Below are 20,518 nucleotides of genomic sequence, written 5' to 3'. Positions count from 1 at the left end.
CAATCCCAGTCTCCAATTTCTTGATCTACGCATGTCTCCAGAGTAGAAATCCAAAAGAAAGGGGCTTAATTTCAGAGGGGAAGGTCTTTGAAAATCCACTCCTTTATAAAATAAGACAATGCTGGCAAAAAATGTCAAAAGCTGTTTTTTCAGAACTTGGGATTGTAACCCAAGGACTGTTTATTCAGAAAAAAATGGATGAATCAAGGAAGAACAGAGAGCCTCTGGCATTTAAATGACTGTAACACCATTACCTTATTCCAGCTCTTGAAGTCTAACAGCTTTGCCACCTTTGTTGCTGTTGTTCAGTTACTAAGTCATGTCCAACTCTTTGCAACCCCGTGGACTGCAGCATACCAGGCTTCCCTGTCCTGCAATATCTCCCAGAATTTGCTTAAACTCGTGTTCACTGACTCAGTGATACCATCCAACATCTCAGCCTTTGTTACCCCCTTCTCCTCCTGCCCTTAATCTTTCTCAGCATCAGTGTCTGACGAGTTGGCTCTTCGCACCAGGTGGCCGAAGTATTGAAATCATATTAGCAACTACACTATACTTGCAAGTACACTAGCTATGAAAACTAGCAACATATAAGTGACAGGAGCAGGAAAAAACAGATTTGGACCATCCTAAAAGACTTTCCCTGATGAACTGCATGATTTGATCTGTCTAGAAGCTCACTGAAAAGCTCCATTCTCAAAACTCATCATTTATTGACTGACTCAAAGCTTGCTCTGTACCCACACCCCTTACCCTCAAGGTATTTGACAAAAAGGATCAACCACAATCATTCGACATCACAGCTGCTCCAGTGGTATTGCCAGTTAGTGTTCATAACAGGCTACCAAAATATTTAAAACTTAATGACCTAAACAGCATGCATTTATTATCTTAAGGTTCTGGAGGTTAAAAGTCTGAGAGTACTCCTTCGGTCAAAATCAAGGTGTAAATGGCAATGAAACCCATCTGGAGGCATTAAGGGAGAATGCATTTCCTTTTTTCATGCTCCTGGAGGTGGCCTCCATTGTTGGCTTGTGGCCTGTCTCCTTCATCTTCAGATGCAGCTAATCTGCCTCTCTTTGACCAGCTTTTTGTGGTCACATCTCACTGTGAATGGTGACTGCAGCCATGAAATTAAGAGTCTTTTTCCTTGGAAGGAAAGCTATGACAAACCTAGACAGTGTATTAAAAAGCAGAGACATTACTTTCCCAACAAAGGTCCATCTAATTAAAGCTATGGTTTTTCCAGTAGACATGTATGGGTGGAAGAGTTGGAACATAAATAAGGCTGAGCACCAAAGAATTGACACTTTTGAACTGTGATGCTGGAGAAGCCTCTTGAGAGTCCCTTGGACTGCAAGGAGATCAAACCAGTCCATCCTAAAGGAGATCAGTCCTGAATATTCATTGGAAGGACTATGCTGAAGCTGAAACTCCATTACTTTGGCTACCTGATATGAAGAGCTGACTCTTTGGAAAAGACCTTGATGCTAGGAAAGATAGAAGGCAGGAGGAGAAAGGGACAACAAAGGATGAGATGGTTGGATGGCATCACCAACTCAAGGGACATGAGTTTGAGCAAGCTCTGGGAGATGGTGAAGGGCAGGAAAGCCTAACATGCTGCAGTCCATTGGGTTGCAAATAATCGGACACAACTGAACGGCTAAACAACAGCAACTTCCTCAGAAACTCTGACTCTGCCTCCCTCTTCCATTTTTAAGGACCCTTTCAATGGCATGGTCCCTCTCCATTAATCAAAATAATCTCCTTTTCTTAAACTCAGCTGATGAGCAACCTTATTTCCATATGCAAACTTAAATTCCATTTGCCATGGAACATAGCCTATTTGCAAGTTCCAAGAATTAGAATATGTTCAGTTTGTAGGGCAATTATTCTTACTTTCCATGGAGTTGCAAAGAGTCAGACATGACCTAGTAACTGAACAACAACAACAATAACAGAAAACAAACCATACCATATAATCTAGCGGTTCCATCCCTAGGTATATCCAAGATAATTGAAAGCATATGTCTGTAATAAGTAGGTGTACAGAAATACGCATAGCAGGATTATGTATAATAGCCAAAGAGCAAAAATTAATTAAATGTCCATTAACTGATAAATGGATCAATTAAAAGTGATATATATGTTAAGAAGAATATTATTTAAGCATAAAATACATGGTACAATCTGAAATTAACCTTGAAAATATTGTTCTAATAAAAGAAGGCAGATGCAAAAGACAATTTATAGTATAATTCCATTTATATGAAATGTCCAGAACAGGCAAGTTGATTGAGATGGAAAACAACTTGGTTGTTGCCAGGGTATGAGAGGAGGGAACACTGCGGAGTGGTTGCTAATAGGTATAGGGTTTCTTTGGGAGGATAATGAAAATATTTAATACTATGGAATTGGTGGTGATCAATGCACAGCTTTGTGAATATATTAAAAATCAGTCGTTGTACACTATAAAAAAGTGAATTTCATGTATATGATTTCTGTCTCAACAAAGATGCAACAAAAAATAAGATTTAAAAATTACAGATACTGATTTGGAACCAAAGCCTAAGTCATCCATATGGAACGTGACTTTGTGGGTTTGAGAAGGGAATTTTGTCAAAGCATTTCTCCCTCAGGAACCTATTAGAGAAACTCAGTGTGGAATGGTGGTCAAATGGACTCTCCCTACTGGTCAACATCTCATCTTTTCCACCTCTGACTCCATTAAACCTGGCACTGTTTCCCTTATTCTGGAGGAAGAGCAGTCAGCCAGTCTGCCCATAGCCACGCAACTTACCGGCAGTGTCTGGGATTGGAATCCATTCTTGCCTGGCTTCAGAGCCTATGCTATTTCCACTAAAGGAAGCAGCTTTTGAGCCATGCAATCATCACCTCATACCAAGAGCCCAACCTGAAATAGCAGTAACAGCAGCGAGGTAACAGTTTTGCTACTAAAGCAGCATTTTGCCAGTCACGTGTCACTGGGGATACGACCATAATGCACATGAATGATAATGAAAGTTAATCATATGCAACTTCATTCAGAGTTTAGCCTGAAGTCTTTTATTTAGTTCATGTTTCCATGATTATTATTCCAACTGAAGAGGGCTTCTGAGAACTCTCAAATACCAAGTCAGCACTACACAGTATACTTGATAACTTTTTCAACATTTCTCTTTATTGTCAATTAATATTTATGAGTGTCTAGAAGGTTCACATTCTAGTATTTGAGAAATGCTTTATGAAGTGACTTGTGTAGGAAGCACTAAATGTGTGTGCCTGCATGCAACTCTTACATCTGAGGTTAATTTCTGAATTTATTTGATTCACATTTCATTAACCTATTGCCAGAATGTTACATAGGTATGTGACCTGGATCCTCCAACCTAAGACTGAGATATTATTATTCATTTATTATGTGGGTAGGTCACCTATGTGGAATAAGTCTGTGTCATTAGGCTTCAGAGATGATGGGTAATAAATGAATAAAACACAGTCTTTTAAGAGAACCCAAAAAGGCTAGTCTTTCCCATCAGAAGTAAAAGTGATGTGCCTATTTTGGGAAAGCAGACGTGATTAATGCTCCTGGCATTCCTTCAAAGCTTTTGGAACATGGACATTCCATAATGACTTCTACTTCAAAAGTTAACTTCCCTGGTGTGATAAATCATTAACAGTATTCTGGGCCGAGTATTCTCAATAACCTGGGCCAAGTGAATCAGTCACCTTAATCCAATGGTCAAATTTTAGAGCTCAAATGGACTTCTTAGATAATCTGTTCAGGCATTAGGAATCATGGAGGTCATCCAAAGTCCAACATCTTAATTAAAAGTTGAGATCCAGAAAGGTTTACACACATACCTGAGACCCCATATCCATTTAAGAGCAGATTCACTTTAGAATCTGCTTATAAATTTATTTCCTAAACATCACTGAGTATCAACTGTGTGCTAGAAGCTGGGGATATTGGCTGATTTCCAGGACCCTATATGAACTGGAGAAATAGCATGTGAATAGATTTTCATGGTGCAATGCTACACAGGCTCCGGATTGGACTGTCTGGTTTCAAACCTCAGCAAGTCCCCTTGCTAGACACAGTAGCTGAGTTTCATCATCTGAAAAATGGGATGAATATTGCACCTACATCTTATAATTGGTATATGAGCTCATTGATACAATATCTGTGAAATTCTTAGAGTAGTGTCCAGTATGCTAGAAGCACTTGATATATCTGAGCCATCAGCATCAACATTGCCATCATCATCATCATACGTATCATGATAAAATTAAATGCATGTACGTGTACTCAGTCCTGTCCAGCTCTTTGAGACCCCATGGACTGTCACCTGCCGGGCTCTTCTGTCCATGGGATTTTTCAGGCAAGAACACTGGAGTAGGGTTGCCATTTCCTCCTCCAGGAGATTTTTCCAACCCAGGGATTGCACTTGTGTCTCCTGCATCTCCCACATTGGCAGGTGGATTCTTTACCACTGAGCCACACGGGAAGCCCGATCAAGTTAAATACAAGGTTTTAAATCAATATTTAGACAAAATGTTATAATCCCGCTGGAAAGCAGAGCTAGAGTTGGAGGCAAAGAACAAGGAAGATGTATCAGGCTGACTAATTTTCCCCCAAACATATCAGAGCCTAATCCCTGGAAACTGTAAATGTCACTTTATTTGAATAAAGGGATTCTACAGATGTGATTAAGTTAGGATCTTTAGAAGGAGAAATTATTCTCTATTATCCAGATATGCCCTAAATATAATCACAAGTATCCTTATAAGAGAGAGTCCAAGGGGAAGATTTGACACAAAGATACACAGAAGAAAAGGCAATGTGAAGATGGGACAGAGAAGGAGCGTTGAAGATGCTGACCTTAAAGGTTGAAGCCATGTGATCACAAGCCTAGGGATGCTGGCAGCCACTAGAAGCCGAAAGAGACAAGGGACAGATCCTCCTCCAGAGTCTCTGGGAGGGGGATGTGGCTTTACTAATATCTGACCTCAGCTCGGTGATACCCATTTCAGATGTGAGGCCTCCAGAACTGTAAAGAGAATCAATGTGTTATTTTAAGCCACCGAGTTTGTGGTATTTGTTAAACCAGCCACAGGAAACTAATACAGAAGACTTCCTGGAATAGGAGATGTTTGAAATGTATATACAGGATGAGTAAAAATTAGCTGGGCAAGTAGGAGAGGAGAGGATTAGTACATAAAAGGGAAGTCTTTGAAGAAGCTCTGAGCTCTGTAAAGCTGCAATGAAAATTATCTCTAGAAGAGTTGTTGAGATGAGGCTAGAGAAGTAAAAGAAGCATGATCAAAATCCTTGAGTGCTTTTTCTGAGTTTATTTTTTAATTTAACTTTGATTTTATATCAAGGTATAGTTGGTTTCATGCTGTGAAAGTGCTGCACTCAATATGCCAGCAAATTTGGAAAACAGAGCAGTGGCCACAGGACTGGAAAAGGGCAGTTTTCATTCCAATCCCAAAGAAAGGCAATGCCAAAGAATGCTCAAACTACTGCACAATTGCACTCATCTCACATGCTAGCAAAGTAATTCTCAAAATTCTCCAAGCCAGGCTTCAGCAATATGTGAACCGTGAACTTCCTGATGTTCAAGCTGGTTTTAGAAAAGGCAGAGAAACCAGAGATCAAATTGCCAACATCCACTGGATCATGGAAAAAGCAAGAGAGTTCCAGAAAAACATCTATTTCTGCTTTATTGACTATGCCAAAGCCTTTGACTGTGTGGATCACAATACACTGTGGAAAATTCTGAAAGAGATGGGAATACCAGAACACCTGATCTGCCTCTTGAGAAATTTGTATGCAGGTCAGGAAGCAACAGTTAGAACTGGACATGGAATAACAGATTGGTTCCAAATAGGAAAAGAAGTTCGTCAAGGCTGTATATTGTCACCCTGTTTATTTAACTTCTATGCAGAGTACATCATGAGAAATGCTGGACTGGAAGAAACACAAGCTGGAATCAAGATTGCCGGGAGAAATATCAATAACCTCAGATATGCAGATGACACCACCCTTATGGCAGAAAGTGAAGAGGAACTCAAAAGCCTCTTGATGAAAGTGAAAGTGGAGAGTGAAAAAGTTGGCTTAAAGCTCAACATTCAAAAAACGAAGATCATGGCATCCGGTCCCACCACTTCATGGGAAATAGATGAGGAAACAGTGGAAACAGTGTCAGACTTTATTTTTCTGGGCTCCAAAATCACTACAGATGGTGACTGCAGCCATGAAATTAAAAGACTCTTACTCCTTGGAAGGAAAGTTATGACCAACCTAGATAGCATATTCAAAAGCAGAGACATTACTTTGCCAACAAAGATTTGTCTAGTCAAGGCTATGGTTTTTCCTGTGGTCATGTATGGATGTTAGAGTTGGACTGTGAAGGAGGCTGAGCACCGAAGAATTGATGCTTTTGAACTGTGGTGTTGGAGAAGACTCTTGAGAGTCCCTTGGACTGCAAGGAGATCCAACCAGTCCATTCTGAAGGAGATCAGCCCTGGGATTTCTTTGTAAGGAATGATGCTGAAGCTGAGACTCCAGTACTTTGACCACCTCATGTGAAAAGTTGACTCATTGGAAAAGGCTCTGATGCTGGGAGGGATTGGGGGCAGGAGGAGAAGGGAACAACAGAGAATGAGATGGCTGGATGGCATCACTGACTTGATGGATGTGAGTCTGAGTGAACTCCGGGAGTTGGTGATGGACAGGGAGGCCTGGCGTGCTGCGATTCATGGGGTCGAAAAGAGTCGGACACGACTGAGCGACTGATCTGATCTGATCTGATAGTTGGTTTTGGAGAAGGCAATGGCACCCCACTCCAGTACTCTTGCCTGGATGATCCCATGGGCGGAGGAGCCTGGTAGACTGAAGTCCATGGGGTCGCTAAGAGTCGGACGCGACTGAGCGACTTCACTTTCACTTTTCGCTTTCATGCATTGGAGAAGGAAATGGCAACCCACTCCAGTGTTCTTGCCTGGAGAATCCCAGGGACAGGGAGCCTGGTGGGTTGCCGTCTATGGGGTCGCACAGAGTCGAACACGACTGAAATGACTTAGCAATAGTTGGTTTACAATATTGTATTAGTTTCAGGTGGTATACGGCCAAGTTGTTCAGTAATACATATAGATATATTCATTCTTTTTAAGATTCTTTTCCCACAAAGGTTATTACAGAATATTGAGTTTGGAGTTTATTCTAAACATATGGTGTTTGAGCACGCTCCTTTAACAAAAGATGAGAAATTCACAAGCCCAGTCCTTTCTGAAGAAGTAAGAAGAGCCCAGTGTTTCTCCTTGAAAAGGGAACAAATAGACCCTAACCATATAATGGAGCATGGGGAAGATGGGGAACTCTATTGCATGTAAATACCTACCTCATCCAAATAGCTCTCACTGGGATGTTTCTTAAGAAATGGGGCTGTTTGGTCTCAGCAATAACAACAGCTATAGAAATAATGCAGTGTTCCAGAAAGAGCTGCTTTCAGAGCCAAATTTGAGAATAGCATCTCTATTGGTGATGCCAAGTTAAAAAGAAACAGCTTTCAGTTCCTAGGTAAAAGAGAAAGAAGACCATCAGGAAAATACAACCAAAATCTCTGATAAATCAGGAGAAATTGAATTTATACTTTCCTCCAAGCGTCTATTTTAAACTTAAATAGAAATGTGTGTTCTTTCTGTTTCTGATATTTAAAAAAAAATTCAGTTTGATTAAGAAAGAATAATATTTTTAGTATTATAAAAATCCCATGGAATATATTTTATGCTTTTTATATTTTTACTCTGCTACACAATTAATATTGAAACTCTTCACATACGTGTGTGTGTGTGTGTGTGTGTGTGTTTAATCCACTCCAAAAAGAGCACAGATTTTTTAGTTTGTAATTTTTTTTTCAATTTGGTAGGAGCCAAGTTTGTTCTTTCAATGCCTTTTGTTGGCCTCTAGCCAGGGTAAATACATACATTTTCAATAAAAATAATGTGATGCAAATACAATGGCAATCATCTGTCATGTTGCTTTTTTCAATAACTAGTGTGACTCAGAAGAATCTATGTGCTGGGCATGACTCCACTGGAAATGAAGCAAGGAATGATGACAAGATATATACCAAGCCCTGCATGAGCCCTTCACACACATTACCTAAGATTTTCCCAGAAGTCCTATCCTATGCTCATTTTATTATTTTATATTATAGGAATCCTAAATTTAAAGAAACTTGCCAATGTTCACATAGGAATGGATAGAGCTAGACTTCAGATTTGGGTATTACAGTTAGACTCTTACTTGTTGAAAGGGACTTATGGCTCTCAATTTCCTATATTGGGAGCTAGTGAGAAGGACACATAGAGATTCAAAAACAGTGCCAGATATAGTCCCTCAAGGTCCATCACTTCTAAGAGTATAGTAATTCTCAAGCTCATGGCAAGAGAATAATGGTTCATCATCTTTTAGAACATAGGAGCAACACTGGAGGTTTAACATTACTCATTATTTTAAGACGTGCTGGAAAATATGTAAACGTATACAAATTAGAGTGAATGGTCTGATAAATCTACATATCTATTACCCAGATTCAACAGTTGTCGACTATGTTTCATAAACACTCTTTTTAGAAATGTGTTACTGTAGTAAACATATCAAGATTCCATTTCATCCCTACATTGTTTTTAGTATATATTGCTAGAAATATGGATAAAGTTTACAAACTATAGTGCCATTATAGCACCTAATAAAATTATCACTAATTCCTTATTATGAGCAAACACCCAGAGTGTAATCAAATTTCTTTTTGCTTGTCTCCAGAATGTCTTTTTCACAAAATGCCTCCACAAAATCAAAACTTCATTACATTTATCTGTGAAGGGGACTTTCCTGGTGCCTCAGTGATAAAGAATCCTCCTGTCAATACAGGAGATGCAGATTTGACCCCTGGGTCAGGAAGATCCCCTGGAGAAGGAAATGGCAACCCACTCCAGAATTCTTGCCTGGAAAATTCCATGGACAGAATAACCTAGTGGACTACTGTCAAATTGACAAATTTCTAAATGCTCAAATACCCATTTTTGAATGGGAAAAACTAAAATGAATGCAAATGTTATAAATACTTCAGATATCTCAACTGATTACATTTAGTAAAGACTAATGCTCAAATTTAATGCTCAAATTGTTCCGTATTTTACCAGTGGGAACTCTTTCAGGTTGACTTCTTTGTCCTACTGAGAGGTCCTGGAACAACAAAATAGCCAATGCTTGTCTTATATTTATCAACCATTTCTCCAAGGACAACTGATTACTTCTAATATGAAAAGGTGGCATGGATCCCAATGTGGACAATAAGAGTACTCATTGATATTGGGATAACATTATCTCAGATTTTTTGGTTCTCAAGACTTTTAACAAATAAATAAAATTAACAATTTTATTCTTATATTCCATTTCCAATGTAATATTTGAAGTTTTGGTTTTCTTTTATTTCCCTAATTTCTTTTATTTTAAATTCATGTTTCTTTTCTCTTATATGGAAAATATTGGTAACCAACAACATTAAACAATTACTTATGCATTACCTACTATAATGTTTTACATAACAATACCTGTATCACTGTTGACAATTAGATACATATATATATTTTAAGATTTCTTGGACCACGTCTTTGAATTATATGTCATTTGGTATGCAGAATTAAAATATAGTTTCTTAAAGTAATTTGAAATAATTATTTTTCTGGGTGAAATTATATCAGCAATTTGATAATAGTTTCATTTGTCTTGAATTTTTTCTTGTTTTGAATTTTTAAGAATTACCATTATTTATTTATTTGGTTTTAATTTTTTGATCATAAAATATTTTATATTTCCAAAGCCAAATTCTTTATATTTCCAAAACTATATGAGGTAGATGCAGAGAATTTTTACTTTTTACTCCTATTATAGATAGCCATGCTTTATTGCTTCCCAGGCGGCTCAGTGATAAAGAATCTTGCCTGCCAACGCAGGAGAGACAGGAGAATCAGAGATCTTCCCCTGAGTCGGGAAGATCCCCTGGAGTAGGAAATGGCCACCCACTCCAGTATTCTCGCCTGAAAAATTCCATGGACAGAAGAACCTAGTGGGCTACTGTCCATGGGGTTGCAAAAAGTCACACATGACTGAGTGGCTAACACATATACATGCTTTATTAGTTTTCACTTATCTTTTTAGTGTTTAATTGAACAAATATAACATTGTCCACACACACATATGCACGTATAATACTTGGCATTTCATATTATTCATCTTTCTTAAGCAGGCTCAAAACTTAGCATACTGTGTGTGCTGTTTTCTGAAGTTAGCTCTTTTGCTTTACAATATATCATGGAGATTGTCCCATATGAGTGTGTACCTTCATCAGTTTTTATCACTTCCTTATGAGTGTCCCATTGTGTATATGTAATATAGTTTATTCAACTGATATCTTATTGTTGGACATTTGGACAACTTATTTATTATTACATTTTGCCATTACAAATAATGCTTCAACAAATAATCTTGCATACACATCAATTCACATTTTTTTTCTGATGTATCTCTGGATGGGTTGTGATGTCATCTTGATCATAACCAAATTTTCTTATCATGTATCATAAATCATTTCTTATCATTTATCATTTCATGTGTTCATGAAAAGTTACTCTTTATATTCTCTGAGTTTATTTTGTTCATTTATTCACTAATTCCCTTTAATCTGAAGATAGCTAATGTCTGCTCACTAACCTTTAGGCAATATTTTAGCTCCTATGATTGTATCAACACACAAAAATGACAAAAAGCCTCATTTCAAAAACCTTATATTATAGATTGGAAAGGTAGACATAAATAAAATCATAAATGACCTATTAGTATACTAGAAGATAATAATCAGTTCAGTTCAGTTAAGTCATTCAGTCATGTCTGACTCTTTGCAACCCTATGAAATGCTGCACGCCAGGCCTCCCTGTCCATCACCAACTCCTGGAGTCCACCCAAACCCATGTCCATCGAGTTGATGACGCCATCCAACCATCTCATCCTCTGTCATCCCCTTCTCCTCCTGCCCTCAGTCTTTCCCAGCATCAGGGTCTTTTCCAATGAGTCAGCTCTTCTCATCAGGTGGCCAAAGTATTGGAGTTTCAGCATCAACATCAGTCCGTCCAATGAAGACCCAGGACTGATCTCCTTTAGGATGGACTGGTTGGATCTCCCTGCAGTCCAAGGGACTCTCAAGAGCCTTCTCCAACACCACAGTTCAAAAGCATCAATTCTTCGGCACTCGGCTTTCTTTATAGTCCAACTCTCACAGCCATACATGATCACTGGAAAAACCGTAGCCTTGACTACATGGACCTTTGTTGGCAAAGTAATGTCTCTGCTTTTGAATATGCTGTCTAGGTTGGTCATAACTTTCCTTCCAAGGAGTAAGTGTCTTTTAATTTTGTGGCTGCAATCACCATCTGTAGTGATTTTGGAGCCCAGAAAAATAAAGTCAGCCACTGTTTCCACTGTTTCCCCATCTATTTGCCATAAAGTGATGGGACCGGATGCCATGATCTTAGTTTTTGAGCTTTAAGCCAACTTTTTCACTCTCCACTTTCACTTTCATCAAGAGGCTTTTGAGTTCCTCTTCACTTTCTGCCATAAGGGTGGTGTCATCTGCATATCTGAGGTTATTGATATTTCTCCCGGCAGTCTTAATTACAGCTCATGCTTCTTCCAGCCCAGCGTTTCTCATTATATACTTTGCATATAAGTTAAATAAGCAGGGTGACAATATACAGCCTTGACATACTGCTTTTCCTATTTGGACCCAGTCTGTTGCTCCATGTCCAGTTCTAACTGTTGTTTCCTGACCTGCATATTACATGTGAGTAAGTTGAGATCAGAGACTTAACAGTGGGGCTGGATTGTGTGGAGTCCAATAGGCTACTTTAAGAAAGTTTTTAAAGCAGAAATATAACCTGATCAGATTTATTTTATAACAAGATCACTCTGGCTCTTGAGTTAGAAATGGATGCTAGAGGTTGAAGATGGAAGCAGAAAGATGGGTTAAGAGGCAGTAGCGAAAGCAAGAGCTAATGGTGGCCCAGGCCTGGTTAATATGGTAAAAGCAATGGAAAAGAATCAAATTCTCATATACTATCTTGAAGGGAAGACTTAGGATTTCTGGATGAACTGAGAAGAATATTTGGCATGAGAAAAAGAAAGGAGACAAGTAGGACCCTGAGTGTTTGTTTGACAAAATTAAATGACACAAAGCTTGGGAATAGCAAGCAAAAATAATCATCTGCAGCAAAGTTTTCAGAGGACGCTGCAATTAGGATGAAAGCCATGCACCATCCACTTCTAACACAGAACCTATACACTTTCTCCTCCACTTCCCTGACTTTCTCTTGTCCGTGTCTCTCTTACAGCCTCAAGACTTTTCATTGATGGAAATCAGTTTGAGTAGTAAAGAAAGCTGAGCACCAAAGAATTGATGCTTTTGAACTGTGGTATTGGAGAAGACTCTTGAGAGTCCCTTGGACTGCAGGATGATCCAACCAGTCCATCCTAAAAGAAATCAGTCCTGAATATTCATTGGAAGGACTGATGCTGAAGCTGAAACTCCAATACTTTGGCCAACTGATGTGAAGAATTGAATCTTTTGAAAAGACTCTGATGCTGGGAAAGATTGAAGGTGGGAGGAGAAGGAGACAACAGAGGATGAGATGGTTGGATGGCATCACCAACTCAATGGACATGAGTTTGAGTAGACTCTAGGAGTTGGTGATGGACAGGGAAGCCTGGAGTGCTGCAGTCCATGGGGTCACAAAGAGTTAGACATAACTGAGCAACTGAACTGAACTGAACTGAACTGAATTCAACTTCAAGTGAAGCTAGCTCTAAAAAATCCACCTGCCAATGCAAGAGACATAAGAGATGAAGGTTCTGTCCCTGGGTTGGGAAACTTCCCTGGAGGAGGGCATGGCAACCTGCTCCATTGTTCTTGCCTGGAAATCCCATAGACAGAGGAGCCTGGTGGGCTACTGTCCACAGGGTCACACAGAATCTGACATGACTGAAGTGACTTAGCACACATGTAGGATTCCGCTTCAACAAAAATTAGTCATTGAGCCATGGCCTCTTGACTGAGGTGTCAGCAAGACGTGGCATATGGGCAGGTGGTTAAGTTCTGCTGTCCTCCAAGTTCGTGTCTTTGGCTAATTAGGAAAAATGCTTATTGTCTTAAGAATCTAAGGTGGAGCTCATGTCCAGTTCAAGTGGTTCCCATATGGCCTGCAGGTTGGAAATTGGACTCCTGGGTTTAGAATGTGAACTCTCACAGATCAGATCATCCACTTTCCTTTTGCTCCATTCATTATTTCAAAGAAGAAAAACAGACTGCACACTCTCAGTAATATATAGCATCAACCTATGACCCTGTGCTATGGAAATTCCATCAATAATAGTTTCAAGAAAGTGAATTTTGCCTGTTAATCTTCCAGACAAAAGCTTAAAACTTCCAAAAATGTTTTCAGAGATAAAACAATGTACTGGACATTTCCAAAGGAAACTGTATAAAGGATGGAATCAGAACCAGGAAGATGTAAATGGCCTCGTGCAAAGAGAAGGGCTGGAAGAACAGGGATGTGAGTTCACTGAATGAGTACGTGTCTTCATACTCCTACTAAAGGCTGCAAAGCTTTAGTCTTTTCATCTGCAAACAAGGGTAATAATATAAACACCTCCATGGGGACTTGTCAGAATCTGTTGGGATAACAAATGCAATGAAATTATACAGCTTTCCTTAAATGTTTGTTCTATGGCCCCTATCTAAATTATAATCCTTTGTCTGTGAGATTTCTTAGAAAGAAAGCAGATATGACAGGGAGAGAGACAGGGAGAGAGGGAAAATAGTGAGACTTACCAAGAAACATGGCCAGGCATCCCTTTGAGTAAAAGTCATCCCTGATCACAGAAAAACAAATTGTACACAGATAAATTGAGTCAAGAGCTTGACAGAACCCTCCCCCAACCCCCCACTCCACCCCCACCCCAACCCTCCAAAAAAAAAACAACTCTAGGAAACAGACACCAAATCAGGGTGACTTGAGAGACCCTGGGGAGATAGGACAGGGCCGCACACTGAACATGTGGTAAAGTCACCAAAAACTGAAAAAGGAGAAAGCAGTTAGCCAGAATATGAGGAAGAAAGAAAAGAAAGTATTTCAGCGAGTTTGCTCTGATCGAACTTAGGGGCAGAAAACAGTGATGATCATGGCTAAACACTGGCCCTCATATGGACCTGGCTCTGGCTAAAATCTTCGTGAGTATTATGGCCTTAAATCTTCACCATCAAACCAGTAAATGGAACAGCATCGAATCACCTGCTGTTCCATTAATTCTTCACAATCACTCAGTGAGGTTAAGGGCTGATGGACTGACACTTAGGAGGATGTAAGTGTGAAATTGAACGTGCTTTCAGAACATCAACACATGGTGAACTGTTCAAAGGAGAAGTCAGTTTCCTTGAAGGGACCCCAGCAGAGGACCCTTGGGTTGCTGGAGGGAGCCGGTGAATTGAATGCCTCAGCTCCCAGTGCCCGCTCACATCTTCCATCACTACCTGGGTGTCACCTTATTTTCACACTGTCCATGTCTACTTGTTCTACCCTGAGTTCCACTTCAGGCTTCTCTGCTGACTGAGACTCTGTGTAACCTTCAGAAAAGCTAATTAAACCTCACACCTCAATTTCCTTGATTGGCTTAAATAGCAGTTAATTGATCAGAGGTTTCTAGAGATTAAAGAAAACTACCCATTAGTCACAAGGAAAAGGCTCTGTGATTAGTCTGATGACAAGAGGTTTTCTACATGTAAGGCACGACCCAAGTCCCTGACAGTCTTCCCATCAGATGCTGAAGTCAGCCTGTTGCCTTGGCAGATCATCTCGGGTCTGACTGTTGCTGACAACCCTAAGTGGGAAGCAGGTTGAATGGGGAGGTGTCCCTTCTGCATCATTTACAATACAAGGTCTTTATTTTCATGATTCATTATTTCACCACTGAAATTTGGCTCAAAGGAAACCCATCCTTTCCCTTCTAGCTAAGCCCCGTATCTTTTTTTTTTTTTTTTTTAATTTTAAAGAGTCCTGTGCTTACATCATTTCAGGACTTATTATATTTGTGGGGTGCTGTAGGACACATTGACTGCATCACACTCTGGGTTATTCTCCACTGAAAGTCTTCAGATTCCCTAATTCTAGAGGACGATAGCATTTGTTGGGCTTCCCTGGTGGCTCAGATGGTAAAGAATCTGGCTGCAATGTGGGAGACTTGAGTTCAACCCCTGGGTCAGGGAGATCCCCTGGAGAAGAGAATGGCAACCCACTCCAGTATTCTTGCCTGAAGAATCCCATGGACAGAGGTTATAATCTTTGGGGTCGAAAACAGTTGGACATGACTGAGTGACTAACATTTTCACTTTTGTGGCAATAGTAAGGACAGCTTCCAGAAAGACATACATGGTTTCTCAAAATAAAAATAATAATAGAATTAGTAAAGACTTGTCAACTAGGCCTTGTTTAAGAACTCAGTATCCAGAAAACCCAATACCTTGAAGCTGAATAATCTCTCTCTGTTTCTGAGCGCTCTGTCACTTCAGTTGTGCCTGACTCTTTTCGACCCCATGGTCTGCAGCCCTCCAAGCTCCTCTGTCCATGGGATTTTCCCAGCAAGAATATTGGTGTGGGTTACTATTTCCTCCTCCAAGGGATCTGCCCAAGGGGAATCAAACCTGTATCTCCTGCATTGGCAGGCAGATTCTTTACCACTGAGCCACTGGGAAAGCCCTGGTATCTCTGCTTATGTCTCCCTATTTATCTTGATGGAGGAGAAGGAACTGAATAAGAACATACCTACTACATGCCAGGTTTGGACTACAAATGTTAAGTGCTATATTTTATATTTATTAAGTATCTATATTTTTATTTTATATAAGTTATATTCATGTTATTTATTCACTCTATTGTTTATTTTTTTTTTCTATGAATGCTATATTTGTCCCATAATCCATATTCCAAATATAGGCTATCTCCTCTATTAACGTCTGGTCTCACAAGTCTTGAGACGACCAGGCTCCTGTCACTAAAGTTCTAACTTCATTCAGGATTGGGAACACATTTATTGTTTATTATATGTGATTATTATTTTATACTGGGCTTTTCAGGTAGCTCAGCTAGTAAAGAATCTGCCTGCAATGCAGGAGACCCCAGTTTGGTCCCTGAGTCAGGAAGATCTCCTGGAGAAGGGATAGGCTACCCACTCCAGTGTTCTTGGGCTTCCCTGGTGGCTCAGGTGGTATAGAATCTGCCTGCAGTGTGGGAGACCTGGGTTGGATCCCTGTGTTGGAAAGATCCCCTGGAGGAGGGCATGACAACCCACTCCAGTAGTCTTGCCTGGAGAATCCCCATGGATAGAGGAGCTGGTAGGCTACAGTCCATGGGGCCAAAAAGAGTTGAACATGACTGAGAGATTAATTACAGCACACAGCACAGCATAATTTTATATTAAGTTGTAATTTAAGTAATTGAAGCTATTTTTAAGTGTCATAACCTCCCAACAAGTTCTCAGTAATCTCAAGATCTCAATATCATTCTCCCTGTCTTGCATCTGTTAGATTCTTATCAGCCACATTGCTGATAAGAAGCAGATTTTGAGTTTGTATCTGTCCAATGCAGAGGTCTGGCTGTTTCCACAACATCAGATTGTCTCTAAAACACTAAGTCTGATATCAGAGTTGCCTGGGGCTTCGAGAAACAGTGTACTTTCCCAGGTCAGGTACCAAGGAAGAAAGATAAATCATTTTTATGTAAGATTCCAAGAAATTCTCTGAACAATCTTAAAATGATAATCTACTTTTGCATTAGAGGAAGCCTAGGCTCAGAGAAGGTGGGTTATTTGCATATACAGGTGGTTAAGAGCAAATGCTAGGTATTTACCCAAACCTGTTTTTCCCACATTTTTAGTTTCATAACATTCTTCATTCATTTCACAACCAGGACAACCACCTAGGTTTGATCTCATTCTTTCAGCCTTCCAGGCTCCTCTGTTCATGGGGATTCTCCTGGAAAAAATACTGGAGTCGGTTGCCATGCCCTCTTTTTCTTCTCTACTAACAGGACCCTAATTTTGTTTGAAGCAGTAATACGTTGAAAGGAAAAAAAGAAATTCCAAAGCCCCAGTCCTACTGTCTTCCTTGATGGTAAACATAGATATTTGATACTGTTTTGAGCAATGAGACATAAACTGTGGTCTCCTGCTGATTTCTAAGAAAATCTTCCAGCCATAGAAAAGTCCATTCTTCCTTATTACCTCCTTCTGACTGGAAGATAGAATCCATGTCTCTAAGGACAGAACAGTCATCTTGTATCCCCAATGATGAGAACTATGTGCTACAGATGGTGGAATAAACAGAAACTAGATAACTCTGGATCCTTCGTGACTCCATTGAGCAGCTGCAAAAGCCCTGGAGCGCTCAGTAAACAAAGTTTTATTTGCCTTTGTGCAAGAAGGGAGATAAATACAAGATAATTTCATGGCCTCCTGACCCCAACATGAATCTGTGAGATCCATCCCCAAATTGCTGGTGGTCTTTCCTTCCTGCCCATTCTCCCTACAAACTTCACACTTCAGCATCAGATGTGGAGATGGCCTTGCAGATGCTCCTTAACAAGATTCACAGTTACATACAATATCTCTCCCTCTTTTTACTTTGTATTTTGTTGCTGTTGCTATTTAGTTGCTAAGTCCTGTCTGACTCTTTTGCCATCCCATCGGCTGGATCATCGAAAAAGCAAGAGAGTTCCAGAAAAACATCTATTTCTGCTTTATTGACTATGCCAAAGCCTTTGACTGTGTAGATCACAATAAACTGTGGAATATTCTGAAAGAGATGGGAATACCAGACCACCTGACCTGCCTCTTGAGAAACCTATATGCAGGTCAGGAAACAACAGTTAGAACTGGACATGGAACAACAGACTGGTCCCAAATAGGAAAAGGAGTACCTCAAGGCTGTATATTGTCACCCTGCTTATTTGACTTATATGCAGAGTACATCATGAGAAATGCTGGGTTGGAAAATCACAAGCTGGAATCAAGATTACCGGGAGAAATATCAATAATCTCAGATATGCAGATGACACCACCCTTATGGGAGAAAGTGAAGAAGAACTAAAAAGCCTCTTCATGAAAGTGAAAGAGGAGAGTAAAAAGTTGGCTTAAAGATCAACATTCAGAAAGCTAAGATCATGGCATCTGGTCCCAACACTTCATGGCAAATAGATGAGGAAACAGTGGAAACAGTGTCAGACTTTATTTTGGGGGGCTCTGAAATCACTGCAGATGGTGATTGCAGCCATGAAATTAAAAGATGCTTACTCCTTGGAAGGAAAGTTATGACCAAGCTAGATAGCATATTCAAAAGCAGAGATATTACTTTGCCAACAAAGGTCCATCTAGTCAAGGCTATGGTTTTCCCAGTGGTTATGTAAGGATGTGAGAGTTGGACTGTGAAGAAAGCTGAGTGCCGAAGAATTGATGCTTTTGAACTGTGGTGTTGGAGAAGACTCTCGAGCGTCCCTTGGACTGCAAGGAGATCCAACCAGTCCATCCTAAAGGAGATCAGCCCTGGTATTTCTTTGGAAGGACTGATGCTAAAGCTGAAACTCCAATACTTTGGCCACTTCATGTGAAGAATTGACTCATTGGAAAAGACCCTGATGCTGGGAGGGATTGAGGGCAGGAAGAGAAGGGTATGACAGAGAATGAGATGGCTGGATGGCATCACTGACTCATTGGACATGAGTTTGAGTGAACTCCGGGAGTTGGTGATGGACAGGGAGGCCTGCTGTGCTGCGATTCATGGAGTCACAAAGAGTTGGACACGACTGAGTGACTGAACTGAACTGAACTGAATTGAACTGAACTTTACGTAGCCCATCAGGCTCCTCTGCCCATGAGATTTCCCAGGCAAGAATACTGGAGTAGGTTGCCATTTCCTTCTTCAGGGGAGCTTCCCAGGACAGGGTTTGAACCCCTGTCTCCTGCTTGGAAGGCAGATTCTTTGCCACTGAGCCACCTGGGAAATCCCTTTTATTTTGAAATAATTTCAAACCATTCGTTACAGAATGTTTCCAAGACATGTATAGGAAAGTTATGCATATCCTTTTTCCAAATTCACCAATTTTACTACATTTGTTTTATCATATCCTCTCTGTGTGTCTCTCTCTTCCTCTTCCTGTCTGTATTCAGAAAGAGTGAGAGACAGAGAGAGAGGAACAGTGTTCCTTGTCCCTCACTCCAAAGATCTTCCCAATCAGCATCTGTGGATTCAACCGACCAGATCATGCAGTAAGTACTATAGTATTTACTATAGTAAATCCTAGTGTAAGTGGACCTACCCAGGGACTTCACTGGCAGTCCAGTTGTTGAGATTTCTCCTTCCAGTGCAAGGAATTAGGTTCGATCCCTGGTCCAGGAGCTAACATCCAATATGCCCCTCATGGCCAAAAAATCAAAACTGAAATAATATTGTAAAAAATTCAATAAACACTTTAAAAATGGTTCATATCAATTTAAAAAAAATTTTTTTAAGTAAGGTGGATCCACCAAATTCAAAACCATGTTGTTCTAGGGCCAATTCTGAATTAACATTTGTTGGGCCATCTCCTGCGCACTGGGCACTACTCTGAGTGTTTTACAACCATCTACACCTCATCATAGCCCAGAGGGGCAGGAACTGTCATTTCCCCCATTTCACCACAAGGAAAAGAAGAACAGAGAGGTTACGTAATTTTCAAGTCACACGGCTACCAAGTGGCTGGGCTGAATTCAAACCCAGGAAGGTGAACTCAAGACCACACAGTAACTGCTACCTGAAATCATCTCATGACAAGTTGCCTAATAGAACCCATCTTTCTGCAGAGCACCCTGTCTTGTAATATTTCTTGAAAAGAAAAGTAGGTTTCACAGGATAAGCAGAATCTGTATGTGAGAGATTACAAAATATGGGCAGTGAGCATACATTGAACACTCTCTGTGTTCTAGGAGATGTGGTAATTTATGTGGCAAATTGTTATTGTCATTCAGTCACTCAGTCGTGTCTGACTCTTTGTGGCACCATGGATGGCGGCACCCAGGCTTCCGTGTCCTTCACCATCTCCCGGAGCTTGCTCAAGCTCATGACCATTGAGTCACTAATGCCATCAACCATCTCATCCTCTGTTGCCCCATTCTCCTCCTGTCCTCAATCCTTACCAGCTTCAGGGTCTTTTCCAATGAGTCAGCTCTTCACATTGGGTGGCCAAAGTATTGGAGTTTCGGCTTCAGCTTCAGTCCTTCCAATGAATATTCAGGCTTGATTTCCTTTAGGATTGACTGGTTTAATCTCCTTGCAGTCCAAGGGACGCTCAAGAGTCTTCTCCAACACCACAG

The sequence above is a fragment of the Bubalus kerabau genome, chromosome 7 (genome assembly GCF_029407905.1).
Source record: "Bubalus kerabau isolate K-KA32 ecotype Philippines breed swamp buffalo chromosome 7, PCC_UOA_SB_1v2, whole genome shotgun sequence".
Lineage (NCBI taxonomy): Eukaryota > Metazoa > Chordata > Mammalia > Artiodactyla > Bovidae > Bubalus > Bubalus kerabau.
The sequence above is the reverse complement of the archived record's forward strand: the minus strand, read 5'-3'. Positions refer to the sequence as shown.